Raw genomic sequence first — 25,297 nt, 5'->3', positions numbered from 1 at the left:
TGCTTACACTTGCCGCAGATAATGAGAGGGAGTTCTGGCCTCAGTCGTTTCGCAACCGAACGAGAGGCCGATGATCCGGTACCAGTTGTCATCTACTTTCTATACTTATTTTTGTAAACTAGTGTAAATTTCATATTTTCTAAAATGATATATTTAAACAAAACTAGTACGGATTTCACATGTTTCAATAAATAACCATCCGTACTAGTTGACCTTGCTTACGTGATCATCTCGGCCAGCATTTCTCCACCGGACGGCACCGTACTTGGCCAAGGAAGAGCTCCGAATTCTACGAGAAAGGGAACACGGTCTTCCACGACCTGTTGCCGCTCTCCCTCGTAGCATCAAAGTTCCTCCTTGACGTCCGTTACCGCTCGGCAGAGAACATGTTGGCCGAGCTGAACACGGTCCGCAAGTTCAACTAGTACGGATTTTCTATAATTTTCTAACTATTTACTAAGTTTTTCATTTCATGGAAAATTTAATTCTAAAAAAGACATGATTTCTAAGTAGTTCATTTCATGAAAAAAATAATTCTAAGTGACCTGCTCGATATCGGCGAGCTCGCGGACGTTTAGGTTGCCGAGGATAGTAACATTTGTAGATCTGAAGTTATCAAATATCCATCAAATTATAGCTCAAAAACATGTTTCAATAAATGACCATCCGTACTAGTTGACCTTGCTTACGTGATCAACTCGGCGAGCATTTCTCCACCGGACAGCACCGTACTTGGCCAAGGAAGAGCTCCGATTCTACGAGAAAGGGAACACGGTCTTCTACGATAGTTGCCGCTCTCCCTCGTAGAATCAAAGCTCCTCCTTAACGTCCGTTACCGCTCGGCAGAGAACATGCTCACCGACCTGAACACGGTCCGCAAGTTCAACTAGTACGAATTTTCTACAATTTTCTAACTATTTTCTAAGTTTTTCATTTCATGAAAAATTTAATTCTAAAAAATAAAAGGCATGATTTCTAAGTATTTCATTTCATGAAAAAAATAATTCTAAGTGACCTGCTCGACATCGGCGAGCTCGTGGGCGTTTAGGTTGCCGAGGATAGTAACATTTGTAGATGACATTTGTAGGTCCGAAGTTATCAAATATCCATCAAATTATAGCTCAAAAACATGTTTCAATAAATAACCATCCGTACTAGTTGACCTTACTTACGTGATCATCTCGGCGAGCATTTCTCCACCGGACGGCACCGTACTTGCTAAGGAAGAGCTCCGATTCTATGAGAAAGGGAACACGGTCTTCTACGACCGTTACCGCTCTCCCTCGTAGAATCAAAGCTCCTCCTTGACGTCCGTTACCGCTCGGCAGAGAACATGCTTGCCGAGCTGAACACGGTCCGCAAGTTCAACTAGTACGGATTTTCTACAATTTTCTAACTATATTCTAAGTTTTTCATTTCATGGAAAAATTAATTCTAAGATCACGTAAGCCACCGGGGACGAGGATGGCGCGTGCTCCAGCGAGGACGAGCGAGGCGTGATTTTGATGAACTAATTTAACTTTTGTTTATCCAAACATATATGCAAATCATCATGTGATTTTGAGCTAAAAATGACATATAAAATCATAATAAAGTCCAACATATAAAGTTACACATGCATCTACATCGCAAAATGAGATAAGCTACTGATAAAACATAAGATGATTAAGTTTGTTACCTCCAAAATCGAAGAGCAACACCAATGGAGGGGGAGCGAGCAAGAACAACAGCAAGCTGAAGAACAGAGGCAGTGAGTTTGAATGGAATGGCTCGGGCTCGGGGAGGAAGAAATGAGCTGGATTATAGGCCGGGATAATTAGTCCCGGTTAGGGGTCCAAACCGGGACTAAAGATTAATCTTTATTCCCGGGAAATTACCCAAACCGGGACTAAAAGCTTTAGTCCCGGTTGGTATTACGAACCGGGACCCTTACCAGCCGGGACTAAAGATCCCTGCCCCGCGGACGACCGTTGGGCAGGGACCTTTAGTCCCGGTTGGTATTACCAACCGGGACTAAAGGGTCCTTTAGTCCCGGGGGCAAAAAATGCCGAGGCTAATGCTAATTTGGGACATCGTTCTAAAGTCTGTTCTCTAGTAGTGTTGGTTTTGTTTCCTGATGTACCATTTCCTTGTGTTGTGTAATAAGCTAAGCTTGTCCTAGCAATCTTTCTTGTACTTTCAAGCTAGGAAAATTTTGCCTTTTCCATACCAGCAGCTCTTTGTATTTTGCCATTGTGTATGAGTATGACACGCCGCTATGCATGTCATGCCAAAAAGGCAAACCCTTGTTATCAATCTGGCTTTGAGCCTCCTACCGAGATATGCATCTTTAGTTTTGTTGGAGTACTAGCTAATATGACGATCAAAGCTCGAATTTCTTTTTATTGGAGCAGAGTTGCAATTTTTTAATAATTATAGAAATTTGGGGTTCCACAATTAAAAGTGTTTATGACATTTAAAATTTATCCATAAATATAAGGGTTTATTTGGATCAACGCAGCTAATTGTTAGCGGGTCTATTAGCTGACATATTAGTTGAGCCTTGTTTGGATCCCCAACTAATAGTTGATGGCAATTAGGTAAATAATGGCAGTTAATAGCTTTTTATTAGCTAAATAGTCCATAAATGTCTCAGATGAGAAGCTTTGGCTGAATTTTTGGTTGCTCAAAAGGTTCCCTCCCTTTCATTTATCTTGGCCTAGAGTGGATGAATTTTTTCCTTTGATCAGTTGATGTGAAAGAGGTTGTCCTTCATCACTTCACCTTTCTTAGTCAAGCTGGCAGATTGGAACCGACAAACTCGGTGTTCTCTTCGTTGCCCACCTTTTATATGTGCATTCTTACCTTGCCAGCAATAGTGATTAAGCATTGATAAATACAAAATGCATTGTCTTTGGAGAGATACAGAAGCAAATTGACAGGAAATCTCCTAATAAAGTTGTCTTGGAAATGGTTTGTCACCCAAAATATGAAGGTCTTGGTGTGTTAAAACTAAAAACTCGAAATGAAGCTTTACAATTGAAAAATCTTCACAAAATATTCAATAGGCAAGACATTCCTTGGGTGCAATTAATTTGGGAAAAATATTACACAAATGGTAAGCTCCCAGCAAATCATGTGAAGAAAGGATCATTTTGATGACATGATAACCTTAAGCCTCTAGATAAATTAAAAAGTATGGCCAGTGTGATTGTTTCAGACGGTAAAAGTTGTTTTCTTTGGGTTGATCTGGGGTGGCCAAGTCTAGAAACTGTAATTTCCAGAACCTTTTCCGCTGCAAAGAACAAATCAATATCTCTTGCAAAGGCTCATATGGCTTTAGCAATAATTGATCTCTTCAACCTCCCACTTTTAGTAGAGGTCCTTCCAACAATTGTAGCATTTCGAATAAATTCTAAGGAGCTTAATTCTCTCTCAAAATCCATGTTGGCCATATATTTGGAGTTCCAACAATTTTGCTTCTTCCAAGGCATACAAAGTTCACATAGGACATTGCTCTATCCATGTTGCTTTTAAACGGTTATGGAATTCTTCATGTCAATGAAAGCAAAAAGGTTTTCCTTACTTCTTTTAAAAGATAGACCGAGTACTAGAAACATTCTCAGAAGAAAGAATTACAAGTAAATCGATGACATCAGTTGTCTTATTTGCCAAAAAAGGACTAAACAAAACTATGAAGCACCTCTTTGCTTCCTCTCCTTTTGCAAAAAAAAAGTTGTTGGAGCCTTATCGACTTCAACTATCAGATGAATTCTTCAAGTAGTGGAAGATTTTAGGCAACAATTTAATGTCCCTTTATTAATCAATGTTTTCATTCTCTATTTGGATGGCAAGAAACAACTTAATATTCAAAAGGTTTCAACGAAGCACAACGACGCCAAGAGAACTTTCACTTCTGAACTGCATACATTGTTGCAAAGAACAACGAACAAAGTAGCTCCACATCAAGTTCATGGGTAGAAAATCTTTTGTAACTTTCCCCCATTTTCTTTCTTTCATTTTTATATTTTCTTTCTTTGTCTCTTGAATTCCTCCTTTGTTTTCCTCTAGACTTAAACATTTATTAATATTTATGCTTAAACATTAGGGGCTTCTTGACCATCATGATTCCTCAAAAAAATATTCCATTTTAAGATATTAGTTAGGCTATTACCTAGAGTATTTGGATCGACCGGAACTAATTTTAGTAACTAACAACATGGGATCTAAACATGCCCTAAATATTTCTGCCGTCTAAGCATTACCATTAGATGTTGTTCCAATTAGCCTAGTAGCTAGGTTATACTAATTGGCTAATAGTCCAATGAGAACCTAAGCCTTAAACCATGCCATCTAAGGCTTGTAGTTGCACCAGTAAAAGCTATATATATCGTTTGCTTTTATAAATAAAAGGTGCATGAATGACATTTCCCTTACTGCTTAATTTGCCCTGAAAACACGAAACATGTGGACCAATGGAGTACAACTTAGTGACAATTATTCTAACTATATTTTCGCATTGCACATGGTTTATTTACAAAAATCTTACAATGGCATAATAGATAATCCCTCTGTCTACGAATACAATGTGTTTTCCTTTACTTATATTTTACTTATACAATGCAGATAAGGCTACTGTTTTTTGTGCTAAAGCAATTTTGACAAAAATTTTGAAAGTATTATATAGCAAAGGTGTAGGAAATATATTTTGATAATGTTTCTAAAATTACTTTCTTGTCATCGACCTAACATATAGTATTTGTATTAGCAATCTATTAGTCGCATCATATATATTTATTTATATAAATATGAGTAGGATTTTAGTTACTTATATCAAAGACAACACTATTTCTTGTGGTGAAACTTATCTATCTAGGTTCAAGTCCTCGAGGTTTGAATTTTTCTAGAATTATTTCAGAATTTAATGATGTTGATATTATAGTTATAGACAACCACAGAAAACAATGTTTTGCATAGTCTTTTTTTTTTCCTGGTGCTCGTGGCCGGCGTTGTTGATGTTCACTCTATGGATCCTCCGGCCTAAACCGGTCGAGGCAGCTGGCCGACTGGAGGCCCATGTTCCAGAACTCGTCGTAGTACTCCTGGTAAGTGAATGGGCGGTAGGCCAGAGGGTGGCCGTCGTCCGCCAGCGCGTCGGCCAGTAAAACGTCGGCACCGAGATCCTCTCGCTCTCGCTGTTGACGATCACGCGGTGGAGCACGCTCTTGTATCGGTCGTTGCTCAGTGCCTGCATCCAATTCCAATACAATAGCCGAATGAATTTGTTAGTTCAGCACGTCCAGATTACCATCGTCTTACACCGGCAACAAGAACCAGCAGTTGCAATAACTTGCAGAGTGAATTGAAGTGTTGTGTGTTATATTCCCATCGCCCGCCACGCTGCACCTGGAGGCCGGAGACGCCGTCCTGGAGCAGCAGCGTGATGGCATTGGGGTCCTTGTGGCCCAGCAGCCCGTAGGTGAGCTCCGGCTGCGGGCACGGCGGGTCGTAGTTCACCGCCATGTGCTGCGCGTGCCTCCCCATGGCCGCCACCATGTGGCTCCGCTCCAGGCCCAGGCTCTCCGATATGGCCTCCAGCAGCCTCAGCGCCAGCGCCCTCGCTTCCGTCGCGTAGGTGCCCACCACTTGCCTGTCAAAGTGTCAAACAACCACCAGTACGACTTATCAATTTTGCCATGTTGCGCATGCGTCGAGCTGTATTTTCGGTGAATGGAATAACAACAGCAGGGTCGACTTTCTGTCACAGTAGTTCAGTTGTTTGTCTTTTTCATGCTTTCAATTCAGGAATGGTCAACGTCGAGCATGTACTGATTTCAAGTTTCAGTTTGACAAGTCCTTCCTTTTGTTGAAAAGAAAATTTTGAGTTTGACAAATTAACATGTCAAGTTGATTTGGAACCGGACGGACCAAAGACACCATTTTTGCAGAGAAAAATCAGAAAGCCGTAAAGTCAGCTGCACTGCAGATCGAGAAAACACAAATTCAGAGAGAAAGACGGGTTGAGAATGGATGGTCACCTGAAGGACGGGAATTTTTTTTATTTTTAACATATTTTGTAAACTAATTTTAAATCTAACACTGTTTTTTTTCAAAACTAACACTTTTGGCCGCACCTATATTGCCATAGCGCGGCCTGGCGTGGCTGGAGGATGACATGGCGTCGTCGTGGCAGGGTCTGCCGCGCCACCCATCTTGGCGCTGCTGTGACACGCCATCGCTGGTGGCGCGGCAAGGCCCAATTAAAAGCCCGCGCGACGCCCCACTGCGCCCGCCCTCGCCCTCAAACGCCACCGCCGTCTGCGCACCCGCCCTCCCAGGGCCGCCTTGCCTCGCCTCGCCTGCGTCCCCGCCCACCCACCCCCTGCCTGCGCCCCCGCCTGCCAGCCCAGCACCTCCTCGCCTGCGCCAGCCGCCGCCGCCTCGCTTGCCAGCGCCGCCTCCTCTCCTTCGACTCATATCAAGGTAGCTCTCTCTCGATTTCTTGTAATTATGAATGTTATTTTAGTTAGGGTTAGTGATTTAGTATAGTTAGGCTTAGTGATTTAGTATAGTTAGGTTAGTGAATTTTTTTTGCGCCATTAGGTTAGTGAATTTGTTTATTTAGGTAGGTAGTTTTTAGGGTTTAGGTTGTGTGTTGTAATATAGTTAAGGTTTGGTTAGGTAGTTAGGGTTTAGGTTACTGTTAGTTAGGCCTTTGGGTTTAGGGATTGATTATGTATTTATTATTTAGTTAGTTTATAGTAGTAAAGGTTGTCAGTATAGATACTAGTTTTCAAGTGTCAGTACTCAGTAGTGCGTGATACGGCGATTTAGAATGGTTTGATGAACCTCCTAGCTTTAATAACGTTTGTGTCCGTTTGAATACATAGAAGTTGTTTATTTTTCTAGTGAAGTTGTTTAATATGTATGTTAATGTTACTTTGAATATACACATGTGCTTTCATATTGTGTTCCTATTGCATAATAAGTAATTCAAATTTTGCAATGCTACATAATGTTAATTTGAATATTGTTAATTTGAATACTCTAACATTTTGTTTATCAATTTGCAACAGGATGGCCCCTCCCACGCAGCACCCGTTGTACCCCCTTCTTGAGGTGGAGTACGACGAGCCGCACCGAGCACACATCTTGAGTGACACCGACGCAGAGGTGGCCTTGCCTCCTTTGAGGCCCCGCACGCACATCAGGGACGCACCAGTGGGACGAGCGTTACGCGTCGTACATATGGCGTGCTGGCTTCCTCGAGCTTATCCGTGTTGTCAACTACGGTCTTTCGCCCCTTAACCCAGCACTACTTACTGCGGCTGTAGATAGGTGCGAGGCCTTCGTTGTACGTAAACATTCTTATAACAAATTTGAGGCAACTAACAGTCATTCTATTCTTATAACAGGTGGAGGCCAGAGACCCTACACGTTCCACCTACCTTGCGGCGAGATGACCTTGACCATGCAGGACCTGAAGGCTATCTTCGGCCTTCGGTTGGGGGGACTTTCAGTTACAGGTGTAGTTGACAACGATCACTGGAGGGAGCTAGTGGCTCAGTTCACTGGTTTTCTTCCACCAGACGACGAGGTTTCCAAGAAAAATAAGTGAGCTATTCAAAGCCTATTTAATACTTGCATTGCTTTCCTGCATCCATCGGGTCTCATTTTCTTTGGTGAATTTCAGAAAAAGTTCCGGTGTTTCGTCGTCGTGGATCACAGAGCGCTTTGATTATTTGGACCCACAGGGCTGATGAGGTTCAGATCGACAGATTCGCTAGAGTATGGCTCTGGCACTTCCTTGGTGCTTTCCTCTTCCTAGACGCCTCAAGTAACACCATCAGTTGGATCTTTCTTGACATACTACGCCAGCCGTGGGAGAACATAGCGGCGTATAGCTGGGCAGCGCAGTCTAGGCATGGACGTATCGACAGCTATGTGTTGCCTGCCGTCGCACCTTAGGGTATGCGAACCTTAGGGTTACTCCTACCTACTCCAGGTTTGGTGTTGGGAACAATGGCCCGTTGGGAGGCCCCTTGCTACTGGTTTGCCGGTAAGTACTTCGGTTCACTATATTCTTCGAGGAAGTTACATATGATGAAAATATTAATGGCTAATTCATTATCGTGTTCAATGTAGCAATGGAACGGGCAGGATACACTCCCTATAGCTCTGTATATCTGGGCGCAAGCAGAGTTAGTTAGAGGGAATGCGAGGCGCAAGTACAGGGAATACACGAACGGTCTCGATGTCCTAACACAGCACCAGGTTACAGCACTCTTTACTATCATACATGTGTCTTGTTCAATGTATACTATATCACAACCTAACTCAATTACGAAATGTTTAGGTGCATTGGTGTCCTTGGGATGCTCCAGAGCTCGAGTACTATCTGAGTCCTTTCACTAGGGATGAGTCAGACAAGTATCGCTGCAACAGTCCCTCTTATTTTCTTCCACGTGGTCGAGATTCACTTGCCCATCAGGGTTTGCAGGCAGTTTGGAAGAATGACAGGCTACCCACCACCGCTTTACTCCACCAACCAAGAATTGCATGGGTGCGTTATCGATTAATAACAAAGCTACAATTCAGAGGTGTGTATGGTACAACTAACAATCATTTTGTTGTAGCTATGACCGCAAGAAGAGGTACAAGACCAAGGATTGACGTGTGACACACAACGCATACATCCAGTTGTGGCAGAATAGGGACCGGCAGCCGATCGATGCGGGTCCCCCACACTGACCAGCACACCTTCGACAAATACCTGCTGTGGCTTCATAGGTCTACGAGGATACATATCAAGCCCTCATACACTAAGGAGGCGATAGACGAGGACGATGAGGAAGATATGATCAAAGATGTGTACGATGTTGCCACTAGGGACGACACACAACTATAGAGAGCCCCGCTTCAAAGATACGTGGTAAGATACTCGAATGGTACAATTTGTTATCCATTTGGTATTAAGTATGTGTACTAAAACTGTCCAACCACGTTTCTGTACCCAGTCGACACAATTGTCAAGGCTGTCCAACGAAGCAGTGTTTTGGCTTCACGAGTCTAGAGAGCAGGGGCCAGGCAGTTCTCGAGGCTTTTGTGGAGGTAAACATAAACTTTTCTGTTCCAAAAATGTTTCTTTAGTGTATATGCGTTTGGAAAATGCACTAACTTTAACGTCTATTTATGCAGAAGGTGAAGCAGAGCTACAAGAAGCTAGCTCAGAAGCTGAGCTGCATGGGCACTCCTTGGGTGGAACCGGTAGTCCTGGCGCGGTCGGGTGGCACGTCTTCTGGCTCTTTGAGGACACCAGCCGGCTCTTTTCAGCCTATGATAGGTGCCACTTCCGTAGTGCGTACACCACCACATCATAGCGCTAGGAAGGACCCTGCAAACGAGGACGATGAGGACTACGACTACGACGACGACGACCCCCGGGCTTCCGTGGACAGCACCACCAGTGGGACGATTGGCCGTAGGACAAGATCGGCATGTCTCATCTAGGTGGTGCCCCGCTTGGTACCCAAGGAGCCTCACAGGTAATAACAAAGGTAGTCTCTTTAAATACGTAGGCTCCATGAACTAACGATCATAAAGATTATAAGTAATCATGCATATCATATACTTGCAGAGTATGAGCCGTATGCACCGACAACGCGACCACACCGACGTTGGCTACTACTCCCAATGTGTTGCCTACAAATCCAAAGAGACAAAGGCGTCCGAGGGATCCTTACACTCCTAAGAGTTAGTTAGTTATGTCGAACTTATGTCGAACAAATATTGTCGTCCGAAACTTGCAGACTCGTGAACCAATGAAAATGTTATGTGGCAACTTGTCAACTTACGCACAGACTCCATTTATTTGCTTCATATTCGTTTCAATGCGTCGCGGCAGCACTTGTAGTTGTTTACAGCACCGACAGCAGGCCGAGGAGGGAGGGAGGCGGCAACGGAGGGTCGGGCACCGACAGCACTTGAGAGTGGCAGGAGGATGCGGGGGGGGGGGGGGGCAGGCGGGTGGATGCGGCGCCTGCACTGGTCTGGTTCTTCGCTGCGCTCCTCTTCTTCCTCACGCGCCGACCTTGTCCCATCCAAACCAAACACTACCTAGAGAAGAAATTGCTAGTAGTCACCCCTAGGATACACCAAAGGACAAGGAGACCTTATAGTGATTTTTGCGAAGAGGAAGATGACCTTGTGCCTATTCGCCCGTTCCTCTCTTGGGAGAGACGGAAAGAATGGGAGACAGAGAAGGTACGATGGGTGCGATTCCAAAATTTATCATGTTAAAAATTTGACAAGCTATAATTTTAATTGCTACTAAAACATGTCAAACTAAATTCATTAGACTAGATTAGACTTACCAAATCTCTCACGCCTACATTTTTTTGAAATAGTCTTCTCTAATTTCATCTTTATTATTCAAAATATTTTGGTAACAACATAATAAAACTTAAAAATAGTCTTCTCCAAGCGGCGGGCAGGCGAGGCGGCGGGAGGGCACGGCAGGTAGGGGCGTGGACGCGGCAGGCAGGAGGGACTGGGCCACGGGCCTTTTAGCCGGCTCTACCGCGCCACGGGTCAGGGCGCGTCACTGCCATGCCAAGGTCGGTGGCGCGGTAGACCCTGCCATGTCACCGCTCAGCGCCCCCGGTCTTCGCCACATCATCCTCCCGCCGCGCCACCATGCATGGCGCGGCACAGGCGTTTCGCCACACCATGGCAATAGGCGCGGCCAAAAGTGTTAGTTTTGAAGAAAAAAACAGTGTTAGATTTAAAATTAGTTTACAAAAAGTGTTAAAAATACGTCTGAAACACTCCCAACATGCCTCTGTTAACATCTGGAACACTTTAAACATACATTTGCAACATAGGGGATGAGAGAGGCCAGGGCCAGTTGATTCCAACCTCGGAGTAGGAGCCGGTGCAGAGCAGTAGCACGCGACCACCACCAGCACAGGCCACGCTTCATGGGTGCCCTTGGCTCGGTGGGGACCGACTTGAGGCGTGCGACGGCACCACCAGCGCCAGTGGAGGTGGGCGACCCTCCCCCCGCCCGATCTCGTCTACATCGCTACATGCCATCGTCAAGGGAGGATGCGGACCAAGCTCATTGGAGAGGAAGAGAGGCAGAGGCCGATTAGTCACCGCTCCTGGCCCGGGGTGCCGTCGGAGAGGGACAGAAGTAGTCGGGCAAGCGCGACGAACTGCAGCTACGCGATGGTTGAGGAACTGAGGTGGAGAGGGAGGAAGGTAGTCCGGCGGTGCTTAGTTGAGGTGGAGATGGAGGATGGCGGCCGGCTAGCCGCAGTCGAGAGCATCGCGGGAGAACGGTCACAGTGGAGCGTGGAATTGGAATTCTGCGGTGAGTGGGGATTGGGGAATGACGTTTCTGGAGACCCATGGGTGAAGAAGATAGTCAAATGTTTTTTTATCAAATAGCCAATCGGAGGAGGCATCTCGTACCGTCATGGCCCACGGCAACAGGGACGTCCGAACGATCAGGCGCCCTGACCCCAGTATTTTCTTTCTTAAAATGGATGAGAACTATACATTACAATTTAGTTGCTACCTCCATTAAAAATAAGTGATGTTCTGAGCTGTCTTGAGGCAATTGTTTAAAATTTTGACTATGTTTATCTTTAAATTTGTACGTTAAGTTGGAAGACTTGAAAGTGGTACAAGTAAGTTTGGCTTGCCAAGTAGTTCAACAGAATAGTAGTAAAGTAAAAAAAAGAGGACACATCTAATGCATGGCCGGCCGCTCCCGCCAGCCCGCACTCTCTCTCTCTCTCTCTCTCTCTCTCTCTCTCTCTCTCTCTCTCTCTCTCTCGCACGCTCTATCTCTCACGCCCGGTGTCTTTTTCCCTCTCCGACGTCTTCTTTATCTCTAGCGAACCTCGCCCCTGTCGCTGCCCCCGGCCCTCCCGTGACCGCTGGGCGCGCTAGGGCTTAACCAAAGCTTGGCGGCCCCGACCTGGCTCGACCCTCCCCCACCACCAGGGTCCCTAAACTGCTCGCCGGCCATCTCCACTGCCTTCATCCCCCCAAACCTTCCTTTCTAAGCCCATCGGAGTTGGGGAAGATGAGAGGGAGAGCTCGTCGGAACCCTAACTCGCAAATTCTAGAGGAGCGGGAAAACGAGGAGGAGCTCGTCGGGTGTTGGAGAGAGAGACGTGTGCGGGCGGGCACGTGAGTTTGGGAGGTGATGTGGTCTCTCTAGAAAATAGTCGTCCGTAAATAAGTCATTACCAAAAAAACATTTTTTCGTGCCTTCCTCTTTCACTGACTTTTATTTGTATACAACGTTTTGCATTATATGAAATTTGTAGTAATAAGCATATTCTCATGCTAAACTAAGAAAGCCATCATTTGATACCTTTCCTCAGTGGCGTTCGTCTTTACATAATTTACATTTTCTCATATTGAACTTTGTATAAGGCCTTGTTTGGTGCCATGTATAAGCGCGTCGGTGACCCGCACAAGCCAATAATCACGCCAAACGGTTTGAAAATGAACGCGGACGGGCGTTCCCGAAACGCGGCCTCGGAGACACGTTGGTTTAAGAGACAATTCCCTGTATGCCATTAAAAATATCGTAATGTCCTGTGTGCCTCTGAAAAAGTTCAACGGTCTTCAGCGCCACTGCTCCAACTTTTTCGTGCCCTCCATGCCACTTCTGTCAGTTTGGGGTATAACGCCGTCAAATTGCAGGTGTGAAAAGACGAAAATGTCCTTAAGTGTAAATATGTCATTAATTTTTTTGAGCATCTTAACGACTTCAAATGAAAAAACTCAAAACTAGAAAGTTGTAGATCTCGTCGAGATCTATAATTTTTATATAAAAAATATTTTCATTTAATTCCGCAAAAAAAATATGATTTGATATGATTAATATATCTTAGAAAAATCATAATATTTTTTTTGTGAAATTAAATAAAAATAATTTTTATATGAAAATTATAGATCTCGACGAGATCTACAAGTTTCTAGTTTTGGGTTTTTTTCATTTGAAGTCGTTAAGATGCTGAAAAAAATTAATGACATATTTACACTTAAGGGCATTTTCGTCTTTTCACACCTGCAGTTTGACGGCGTTAGAGCCCAAACTGACGGAAGTGGCATGGAGGGCACGAAAAAAGTTGGAGCAGTGGCGCTGAAGACCGCTGAACTTTTTCAGAGACACACAGGGCATTGCGATATTTTTTAATGGCACACAGGAAATTCCCCCTTGGTTTAAACGCGGTCACGCATTCGTGGTTGCAGAACCAACAGGGCCTAAGTTGATTCTGTGAGGACTTGCTTTAGCAAATCATTTTGGTGTAGCCATTCTTCATTCAAGCTTGCAAAGTTGCAATTTGTGGATATATACTCCCTCAATATTTCAGAATATAAAGCATGATTTGGACTCGTCATGTCTATAAAACTGGATTTTAAATTCTTGATTTCAACTCTAATAAAATATTGTATATATAAATCCTATGGTATAAACATATACTCCCTTCATTTTTCAAATAATTAATTGATGTTTTGGACAATGACACAATCTCCAAAGTGTAGCTTTGACCACTATTTTCTATTAGGATATAAATAAACATCTTAATTAATTTGTGCTTTTCTAAAATACTTCAAGACAAATTTATGCATATGAGCTCCGAGTTTGTAAAATATTATTTAAAATATTTTTACTCAAAACTTTAAAAGTTTAGCTTAGACCTTGCCCAAAACGTCATATCTGCAGTCCGAAAGGAATAACCGACTTATATATCACTTGAGACCAACTGTAGGTTTAAACTTGCAAATGCTTTGACTCTTTAAATAGGTGCATGTCTTATAAAATATCCTAGTCTCTCTATGTAGGATTGATAACCGTAGTTTGATAAGAGAAGGAAAAAACTTAAATTACAAGTTTGGAACAAACAATTAGTCAAAATTATATGTAAATTTAGGACATAATTAAAACTTGTATCAATAGATTTGTACTTAAACTGTCTTTAAGATATGTACTTTTTTAGCAACTGACAACATAATAATGTAAAAGAAAACAAAAGTTAAAATCTAAATTTTATGACTTTTCTTTATAAAAATACACCATCTCGGAGGGACTAGAATGTACGGCGGGACCATCCACTTCGCACTATGGACGCACGAAATTCTATTTGAATGAATATTTAGTTGTCACACTGCCTTTTTCTTTCCCTTTCATGACGACATACCCACCGAACAATGGAGTGCCTTTCTCGAGGTTTTCATGCTCTCTAAAGAAATATATATTTATGCAAAACCAATAAACAGATCAAAATGCCAACGTGACTGGTGTGTGCTGCGGGCCAAATAAATTTTTAGTGAAATTGATGTTAATGTTTTGTGCTTGTACGGTACCAATGCTATTGAACTTGACAACTCTGGCTGCCGACCCCAACGCTCTAGAAAACACGATATTCGTTTCGTTGAGATTTGAAAGCAAAAGTATATCTGTATATGTCATATATCAAGGAAATAAATACTTGGTGACCACCGGTGGGCCACTGGCCGGCGGCCGCATTTTCCCCGTTCTCACCAGAAGCATGTCGACTGGGCCACCGGGTGATTCTAACCCAACTACGAGAGGGAAGGAATAGTGACGGCAACAAAGCCCAGTTCTCTGGTGGGTTTTGAAAACGAACCAACTCCAGCCCATTTTATAATGGGGCAGACAGAACAGAAGACATTCGCATGGAAGAGGAAGACAGACTAGGTGCCCAGCCCACAATTAAAAAAAGAAGAGAATGTGTGTAACTGGGCCTCAGGCAATAGAGCCCGAGAGATCCCAACAATACCATCTGAGCTAGCTTATTTTCCTCAAAAAAAATCTGAGCTAGCTTATATATAGATACAGCTTAGCATTTTGTTTACATGGAAGAAAGAGAAAAAGGTGAGCAGGGAAGAGATGACTCTTGATTCCACACTAAGCTTGCTTGCATTACGATTAGAGATGAAAACGGAACAGAAAAAAAAAGCTCTGTCGCATCCCATTCTCTCTTGTGTTTCACCCGCGCCAGGAGGTTTCTTATCTATTTTCCTAGGATCCTGTTTTCATCCTACAAACCCATATTTATCATGTTTTAATCTCGTTTTTAATCTATGAGATATGTCCAACAATTACATGTTTCTTTGTTATGTTATTAATATACTTTATCATCACCGATTATGCATGTTAATGTGTAAACACGTATGGCTTGCAAGTAAATATTTGCCGAACTTCATAGGTGTATATTATTGTGTTATCTTATACATGCATATTTGAGAATATTAGATCATGTGATCCTAACTTAATTTTCTAGCTCCTTCCGTATTTCATCTCCGTAGGTTTGTAATCTCGATTTCATTTTCAATTTTGGCTTTTCAAATCTGATCCCATTTCTACATTAAAATATAGAAAAGGAAACAGGAGAGGGATTACATGGCACCATGTTAGCCACAAAAGTGATAATCTGACTTTCGTGGTAGTTCAAGAGGGTCAATTAGATTTTACCAAAAAAATAAAAATACTTCAACAAAAAATATCCAAATATTTTTCTATGCATCTATAATACTTAAATCAAATTTAATAATAAAAAAATCATAAAATTTTGTTTTAACTAAGAAAATATGAAAACAGATTTATATTTTTTTGTAAAATCATGATCTACGTTTTTTTGTTCCTTCCTCAGAATTATTTGAACCTTATATGGTCTTCTAAAATCTAAAATAGGCCAAATATGAAACAGAGGATTATGCAAGCCAAGACAAATCCTTGCAGACCGTACCGTAAATAACTAGATGTGTAAATTGCAAATAATGTTTTCTCAACAACAACGTCTTACTTAACCATCAAGACATGCACGTGAAATTTCAAATATAAAATATAATTCTAATTCTGATTCTATATTAACAAATTGCATCATGTGGTTAAACTTTATAGCAGCAGAGTCTTCTCAAGGAACATCATCATGACTATGATGTGTTCAGACTTCACAAACTCTCGAACAAAATGTTTGTGACTTGACTGATAACATTTAGATAGACACAATCGCTTCCCCATTTGTCGTTGTTGTCATATGTCTATGAGTGCACTGGGAGCATAGAGCTTTCTAACGGTAATTTTAACAATTAAAAACACTAGATGTTGTACTCCAATGCACCATCGGATAGTTCTGGTGTGCCCTCGACAGCTTCCTTGAACTCTCTAGACTAACTCTTTGGTGCACCGCTAGAGAGCTCCGATGAGCTCTTTCAAACTTTATCACCGCTTGTCAGTCAGTGTTACAGTGTTACTAAGCTCCGGTGCCACAGGAAGATAACGTGCACGCGGTGAAAACAACCAGACGAAATTAAGCATTGTACGAAAGCTTTGGTGCCACCTGCCCAGGTGCACACCAGAGTCCGGAGGGCTCCGATGAGTGTAAAATTACTCGACCCATCTTCTATTCTCAAACCTTTTTAAACGGCTAACTCCAATATACCTCCCATATAATGGTCATCACCTTTAGTACTTGCATAGTCTGTGCCTGTGCCCGCTCCGTGTCCTGTGCCCGCTTTTGTCTCGATCTGCGCTCGTACGGTTTCGCGCGTCTACCGCTCACGCCCCCTCCACACCCACACGCATACAGGCAGGCCCGTCAACTGCAGCAGGCGGCTGCTATAGATGGGATCCACTGCAACATGTGCAACACCAGATCAGGAAACATTTACAATATACGTTCGAAACAGTTGAAACACTTACAACATACGTTTGAAACACGAGGGAAAGACGTGTGTAGACATTGCAAAACATATGCAACATCTAGATGAAAAACACTTTCAACATATGTGTGAAAATATATGCAACATCCGGATGAAACACTTGCAACATAAGTGTGAAACATATGCAACACGCAGATAAACACACGTGCAACATCCATCTGAAATAGCTGAAACATTTGGAACAAACGCTTGCAACATACGTGTATAGCCATTACAACATATGCAATATCCCAATCTATTTTTGCAACATCAACATAAAACACTTGCAACATGCATATAAAACATCTAAAACACTTGAAACATACGCTTGCAACATCCGAGGAAGGAAGGGAGCATGAGGTGGAGCCAAAGAAGCCCGCTCTGGGTCTAGCCACTCTGGATCTCTTGATATCGCGAGCTGAGGTCGAGCGTCGTGGCGGCACCGGCGTCAACAACGGCCACGACCTCCTGGTGGGGAACGTTGGCGTCGGCAGCACCTCGACGTGGCGACGGATGGGGCACAGCACACAGGGGCGAGGACCAGGCACGGTGCAACAAGGCGGAGTGGGCGCGGCAGCAAATGTGGTGCGGCTTGACGCCGGATGGGGGTGTCGTCGCATGGGGACTTAGGGTGGGTGGACGGCGCGGTGAGCCACGACGAGCGAAGCAAGGAGTTGAGGATTTCTGTCGGCTGTCACAGTGTAGATGGAGTAGATAGAGGAGAAAGAACATAGATGGACCTGTTGAGCCGATCGTGATGCTAGAGCGAGCGTGGAATAGAGTGTCTAATTTTTTTAAGATTCTAAACATATGTTTTGTAGCATTATCATAGTTTGTTACAGCTGCCGAAGAATTAGGCGACCGCGCGCGAGGCACACGCATACTCGACGCGAAGGCCAAAGCCCACTCCGACTACTTGTGCACAGGCGGCGTGCGGGCACCTGACATGTTAGCCGTTTTTTTATTTTTAGCCCTTTTTTTGAAAGTTTTTTATAAATACGCCCCTGGAGGAAAGATTTCAGAATCTAGACCCTTAGCTCGGCGCCATCGATGCTGGCGCCGAGCTAACACGTCTCAGCGTCAGCGTCCCTGACGCCGAGCTCTTGGGCTCGAGATCCACGTAGAGGTGACATGGTAGGGAGCTCGGCGCCAGTCACCCTAGCGTCAAGCTCGACGCCATAGATCTTGGCGCCGAGCTCGGCGCTAGGGTGACTGGCGGTGAGCTTGTGTTTTAATCCCGGCCCCAACCTTTCTGCTCGAGCCTTCTTCCTTTCTTTCTCCTCCCTCTCTGGTTTTTTCTCTCCCCACTTCGCCCTGCCTCACGAATTAGCATATTGGACCTTGAAAACTTTGATTTGATCCGTAGATCTTCGAGAGCAAGGTATCCTCGCTCTCCTCCTAGTTTTTTTCGCATCGATTCGGTATATATTAGTCGGATTTTTTAACCTAAGAATCGTCATTACTTAGGGTTTCATTCTACCCCTCAATATTTGTATTATACAACCATAGGAAGATGCCAAGGCATGGAAAAGCTAGCAAACCTAGGCGTATGTAGTTATGTTATGGGTTCACTATTGTGCATCAAATGGGAAACCCTAGGTTTAGAGTTTAATGTTAATTACTTTCGGTTCTTAGAACGAAATTGGTTGTATTGTAGTTATGGTTCTCATTGACATTTATTTGTGATGTTTTGATTTATGTTTGTTAAATTACATCCATTTTGTTAGATGCAAGAAATGTTTCGGGAGGAGTTTTGGCGAAAATGGAGTCGTCCTCGAGAATTATACCCCGACGTGTCTAGCAAAGAAGCCCCTGTCCCTCCTGACCTCCCTGTCCCTAACTGTGACTGTGGTTTCCCGGCCCATGTTTTTTAATCAAAACATCCGGACACAGCGACGCGGTGCTTCTACACATGCAGCCGTTTTAATGTAAGAAATTGTTTCCACTATCTGTTTTCTTTATTTGTGTAAGTATGCTACTAATATTTTGTTGGAATCTCGTTGTGTAGGACCATGAGAGGTGTTTTTTCTTTCAGTGGATCGATGGTGCAGACAAGTTTGATCCTAGGTACCTCCTTTTCGACGATTGGTTTAGAGGGAGACATCCACGTAAGCACTTCAAGCGGTGGGTTCCACCCCCCCACCCTAACCCTCTGTCAATGATGGCTAAGGAGAAGCACCTAGCCATAGTTAGACAACTCGAGGAACCTCCTCTGTGCGATTGCAGAGATCGAGCTATGATAAACCCTGAGAATACATTGGAGTTTGTGTGTCCAAACAAGCATGAAGTAAGTGCAAAGTGTATGTGTTGAAATGTTGAGCTATATGTGTTCATGTACTAATGTCACCTTATTTAGGTGTTTTCAATGGCGAAGTGTTGTTTCAAGGAGTGGTTGTATGGTCCTAAGAACCAATGGCCGGAAGAACCATGAAAGGTTAAGGAAAAGAAGAAAGAAAGGGTAATTTACAAAGCACCTCTTGTCATGTGCGAATGTGGTGTTAAATCCAACTATGGCCTAGTCCCTTCGGAGCTTAGAATAGGCCATTATTGCAGCCATATGGTTGAGTATGATGAGGTTGGTTATTTTTGTGGTAAACATAAAATCATATTTTGTTTCTTTTGCTAAGACATATATGATATAATATTTCTTTTGAATAGAGCACTAGGAAATGCAGGTGGGAATGTTATGATGGTCAAGCTAAGTTCTTGGATGAACTGAAGGGGAGGCAAGTAATTGCACGGAAGAGGGGATATGGACCTGACTACGTCAACCTATTCGTTAAACATCACAAAGAAAAGATGCGTGAGTTTGCTAGACAGCGTGGTATTTATAACCCGATCGATGTTGGGCTTGACAAATGGGGATTGGAGAGATGGATGACATTAGAGGAGGAGAGGGCAAGGAAGGAGGCAAGGGAGGAGACAAGAGTACAAATGCAGGTCTTGAATGAGCATGTTGTTGCATTATGTGCCAGTGAGTGCTTGAAAGCCTTTTTTCATTGCCTGATTTTAAATGTAATATAATAGCGTTGCTAACTGATTGCATTTTATACATGTAGGGATTGGATACAGCGAGGAACATGCCACAGAGGTGGCTCGTGCAAGGAATGAGGAAAAGAAGTTAGATGAGCATAGATCGAGAGCTGGTCGCACCGTTCAATCACCGATTGTGTTGTCAGATGAGGGGGACAAGGATGAGGACGACACTGGCAGACTGAGTGAGCTCATCGCTCTAGCAGAGGCGGGCTTATAGGTGGAGGAGGCGGAGGATGACACTGGTAGACTAAGTGAGCTCATCGCTCTAGCAGAGATGGGCTTGCAGGTAGAGAAGGATGACGACGCGTTCTTCACTCAGGCTGTAGAGGCCGTAGATGAAGCAGAGGCCGCTTACTACAGGCGACAGGCAGGTCAGAGCAATGCAGGTAAGCCTAGCCACAACAACAAGGTTGTGGTAGAGGATTGGTACTCGGATGATGATTTGCTTACTCAATATGTTTTAGACTGAGGATTTGAAAGTGCATTTGCCCCCTATGTGGGTTTTGGTGTATTGATGATATCCAAATTAGGGACTAATGTGATCTGAATGAGATATGTCACAGCTATTACCCATTATGCGCTCTCCAATGGTTTTATTTTTGTTTTTGAGTTTAGGATCCGCCGCACTATAAAGAGGGATGCAAACATAGTTGGTCTGAGGAAGATATAGTGCTCAAGCATAAAAATAAAATCAAAATAGAGACACTCTAGCACTCCACGAGCACGTAGAATATTTTTCAGTAACTGTTGGTGTCGGAAGTCCCGACGTAAGTCGGAACTCCCGATAGTCGAAAGTCATGACTCATGCCAGAAGTCCTGATGCCCAGTCACATAGCCTGTGCAGTGATTGTGGTCGTCGAAAGTCCTGAAAGGTCCTAATGGCTAGAGGGGGGTGAATAGCCTATTAAAAAATTCTACAACAACACTTAGCAAACCGGTTAGACAATTATGAGGCGAAGCAAGTGTTGCGCTAGCCTACTAAAATTGCAAGCCACCTACCACAATTCTAGTTTGTATAGTTTCTATCCACACAATAGCTATGTCACTATACTAAGTTAGTGTGATCTCAAAGGCTAACTAAAGAGCCACACTAACCAAACTAACAAAGCTCTCACAACTAGCTACACTAAAGAGCTTGATAACTAGTTTGCGGTAATGTAAAGAGAGTGAGCAAGATGTTTATACCGCCGTGTCGAGGAGTGAACCAATCAATCACAAGAATGAATACCAATGAAGACCAATCACCTCGGAATCAAATGATGAATACAATGATTTTTTACTGAGGTTCACTTGCTTGCCGGCAAGCTAGTCCTCGTTGTGGTGATTCACTCACTTGGAGGTTCACGCGCTAATTGGAATCACACGCCAAACCCTCAATAGGGTGCCGCACAACCAACACAAGATGAGGATCACACAAGCCACGAGCAATCCACTCGAGTACCTTTTGGCTCTCCACTGGGGAAAGGTCAAGAACCCCTCACAATCACCACGATCGGAGCCGGAGACAATCACCAACCTCCGCTTGGGAATCCTCGCTGCTCCCAGCCATCTAGGTGGTGGCAACCACCAAGAGTAACAAATGAATCTCGCAGCGAAACACGAACACCAAGTGCCTCTAGATGCAAACACTCAAGCAATGCACTTGGATTCACTCCCAATCTCACAAAGATGTTGAATCTATGATGGAGATGAGTGGGAGGGCTTTGGGTAAGCTCACAAGGTTGCTATGTCAATGCAAATGGCCAAGAGAGTGAGCTTGAGCCGGCCATGGGGCCTAAATAGAAGTCCCCATGAAATAGAGCCGTTGTACCCCTTCACAGGGCACAACATGGAGTGACCGGACGCTCCGGTCATATCGACCGGACGTAGGACCCTAGCGTCTGGTCGTGCGATGCACGCCACGTGTACCCTCTCTTCAAATACAAAGCGCCCGATCCCAATGGTCAAGTGATGACCGGACGCGCTGCTGCGAAGTGATCGGACGCTGGATCTCAACATCCGGTCGTTTCTAGTAAGCATCTAGAAGCGAGAAATCACGGCCGGATGTGTCCGGTCATGCTCGACTAGACACACCCAGCATTCGGTCACTCTACATGATCATATGTCAGACTAACCAGACTCAGGCCCTGAGCGTCCGGTCAGTTTTTGCACCAGCATTCGGCCATGAGACCAAAACTGCACGCCCTCTGCTACCACTAACCGGATGCGCCGGTCCAACCGAGACCAGCATCCGGTCACTTACAATGACCTCCGTCTTTTCTATATAGAGCACCGATGGCACCATCAGACTGTCCGCACTCTACGGGCGGACACTCCACCGGTGAAGTTTCTAACCCTTGCTCAAATGAGCCAACCACCAAGTGTATCACCTTGTGCACATGTGTTAGCATATTTTCACAAACATTTTCAAGGGTGTTAGCACTCCACTAGATCCTAAATGCATATGCAATGAGTTAGAGCATCTAGTGGCACTTTGATAACCGCATTTCGATATGAGTTTCACCCCTCTTAATAGTACGGCTATCGAACCTAAATGTAATCACACTCTCTAAGTGTCTTGATCACCAAAACAAAATGGCTCCTATCATTTATACCTTTGCCTTGAGCCTTTTATTTTTCTCTTTCTTTTTTTCAAGTCCAAGCGCTTGATCATCACCATGGCATCACCATCATCATGATCTTCATGATTTCTTCATCACTTGGAGTAGTGCCACCTATCTCATAATCACCTTGATAAACTAGGTTAGCACTTAGGGTTTCATCAATTCACCAAAACCAAACTAGAGCTTTCAAGTCCCGACCCAAGTCGGGAGTCCCAACCCAAGTCTGTACGATACGATTAGACTATACACGTTCTAATAAATTTACATTTAATCTGTGTACTAGATTTAAGCCTTTTTAACACACAAAACACATGAAATGGCATGTGAGATCATGTACCGAACTAGGGTATAGAATTCCTTCGACTAAACCTAGCATGCCTTAGGTAATTAAACCAAACAACAAACACATAGATGTGCTATGTGAATAAGATAAAGTCATCCTAGTAGTGTGGTCACATAGCAAATTGTGTTGCACCTTCTCCAAAGTAGCCTCCCATTGTTGGTGGTGGTGGTGGTGGGGGTGGCGGCGGAGGACCCTTGTTCCTGTGATTAGGGCAGGTGCAATAAGGATCATTGCAGAGTGCCTCATGTGAATCAGCACCGTTGTTGTTGTCGTCCTGTCTGTCGTCCTTGTAACCGCTGCTAACTTCCCTTTTCTAGATCGAATATATGGTCTTGCAGGTTGTAGATGTACTCTGCATGCGGATAAATAGGTCGAGGATCGACCCACCTAGTGAACCCATAGTTTTCTTTGACCAAGGAAGACTGCAATAAGTATGTCATGTGAGTTGTATAGACGAGGAACATATTGAAGAAACAAATACTAATAGCAAGTACCCATGCTCGCGGGCATTTGAAGAAACGACGACCTCCATCTATTCTCTCGGTGAACATCTGCACTAGGCAGTCCTCACCATGCATGCATTTTGGCCACTCTTCTTTCCGTTCATCGTATCCTCTCAGTGGTGCCTCTTTGGTAAAATCGCTTTTGCTCTCAACTGGGAACCTCTCATAAAGAGCTTCCTCAAAGAAATCAGGACCAAGAGGACCCTCCCACCTAATGGTTATTCCCTTCCCCTTTCCTCTCCCTCTGGATGACCCTCCAGACATTGGTACTACAATGAAAGAAAATGCTGAGTAATGCTCTTCTTCCTTGTTTTGTGTGTGAATGAGAGGAAGTGATGGGTTATTTATAGGTTGAGAGGAGGAATGGAGGCCTCTCAATGTGCCATGTCAGCGATCCATATGCCTCTTCACCTCAACCCTTGGATCAAACAGTCATAAGATGGATGGTGGAGATGGAGTGGAATTGTGCTTCCTTGTATGCCAGTACTATGTCAGTGAAGTGATAAATCGCTGCTGTCCTTGTATCTGAAAAGTCTATTTTTATTGTCTGAAAAGCCTAGATTCGTTCACTGTTGCTTGGTAACCCTAGATTCATCTGCAAAGCATCTATACGATACGATTGGACTATACACGTTCTAATAAATTTACATTTAATCTGTGTACTACATTTGTGCCTTTTAGTAGTGTAGTATGATTAATGATTCATGGAAAAAATTCACAAGAGTTTCCCTTGTTTTAGGAGCATCCATAGTTACAAACATAGACATCATTATATATTCCAAACATTTAATAATCCAATGAGCAAAATGCAATCACAACGAACATCACAACCAACATAACATGTCCTGCACAGTCCAAATAGTCCACAATGTCCATATAGTCCCAAATAGTTATAGGAAAGTAAATATAAAATCCATAATAGTGCATACTAACATCTACCACAACCCTCACTGCCTCCTACTCTTGCCCTTACCCTTGTGACTGAGAGCGCTCGTACCTAGAGTGTAAGGGTCACATGGATGGCACCGCCTAGTACCTGGAGGCTATGTAGGCTGAGTCGAGGGAGCGTCATAGAGCTGAGAGGGGCCAAGCTCCTTTGTGCCTCTGGTCCACGTCGTCGTCGTCGTCCCCGTCCCCTGTAGTTGCTTGGCTAGAGGAACCCAAGCCTCCTCTGCCTGTGGAAGGAACGTACATGTCTTGCGTCGTGTCTGTCCTGCAACCACAATGAGCAGCCACACGGCGTAGCCGATGTGACAGCCTCTATTATACAAAATTATGTTAACTAAAACAATCTAACGTATTAATAATATGTTTCAAAGAATATTTTGAATCTTACGTCCAGGAAGCTAAGCATGTAGTCGTCCCTGACTCTCGGCCGAATGCGCTCAATCTCTTCAACGGGGCATTTGAGTGTATTGTCCTACAACAAAGTTATCAGTAATAATACTTCTAAACAGATAGCAATAGGTTTTGTTTTCTTTTGTACAAGAATCTAACGTATTATAAGGGTGATACAGCTCGAAGGTGGCACTAACTAAAATAGATAACTCCTAATGTCGGTCCAAGAACGCCTAATGTATTGGTATGCAACTTAACGTAGAAAAATAAGGCAATTGACTTACCACTTTGTCTATGATCGATCCTGCCTCCACCAGCCTTCCTGCACGAGTAGATTGGCCGTACGCCGTGTCATCATCGTTGGAGGACTCAATGTCGGCGTAGTCATCTTCTGTCCACTGTACCCTCAGCCTACAATGTGTCGCACGCTGGTACCAAGCTTGGTACCGCCTGAACTCACGGTTCTTGTGCGGCTCGTTGTTCTCATCCACATTGTTGTGCATCTCCTCCCATTGCTCAATGTAGGATTGGTGGTGCTTCTCCTAGTCAAAAATCTTTCTGTTCTTCTGATGATCCAACATGCACGTATGTCATCGTTACTTGAATCCATGTACATGTCACCATATTAATAGAAATGGACCATCATGAGACATTTGAAATAGCAAAACGCTTACTTGTGTAAGTCAACGCTAGTCGAGAACGGAGCCGTAGGCCAAAGCTATCTCACTCCAAATTGGCGTGCA

The 25,297-nt window shown here is 43.8% G+C and overlaps 1 pseudogene; it reads right to left on the bottom strand.

Annotated features, from left to right (window-relative positions):
* Nucleotides 1-4,633: 4,633 nt before the first annotated feature.
* LOC136492160 (protein DMR6-LIKE OXYGENASE 1-like) lies at nt 4,634-25,057 on the bottom strand (annotated as a pseudogene).
* Nucleotides 25,058-25,297: the final 240 nt, after the last annotated feature.

The sequence above is a fragment of the Miscanthus floridulus genome, chromosome 11 (assembly GCF_019320115.1).
Source record: "Miscanthus floridulus cultivar M001 chromosome 11, ASM1932011v1, whole genome shotgun sequence".
In the NCBI taxonomy this organism is placed as follows: Eukaryota; Viridiplantae; Streptophyta; class Magnoliopsida; order Poales; family Poaceae; genus Miscanthus; species Miscanthus floridulus.
This window is presented reverse-complemented; position numbering and strand designations above follow the sequence as displayed.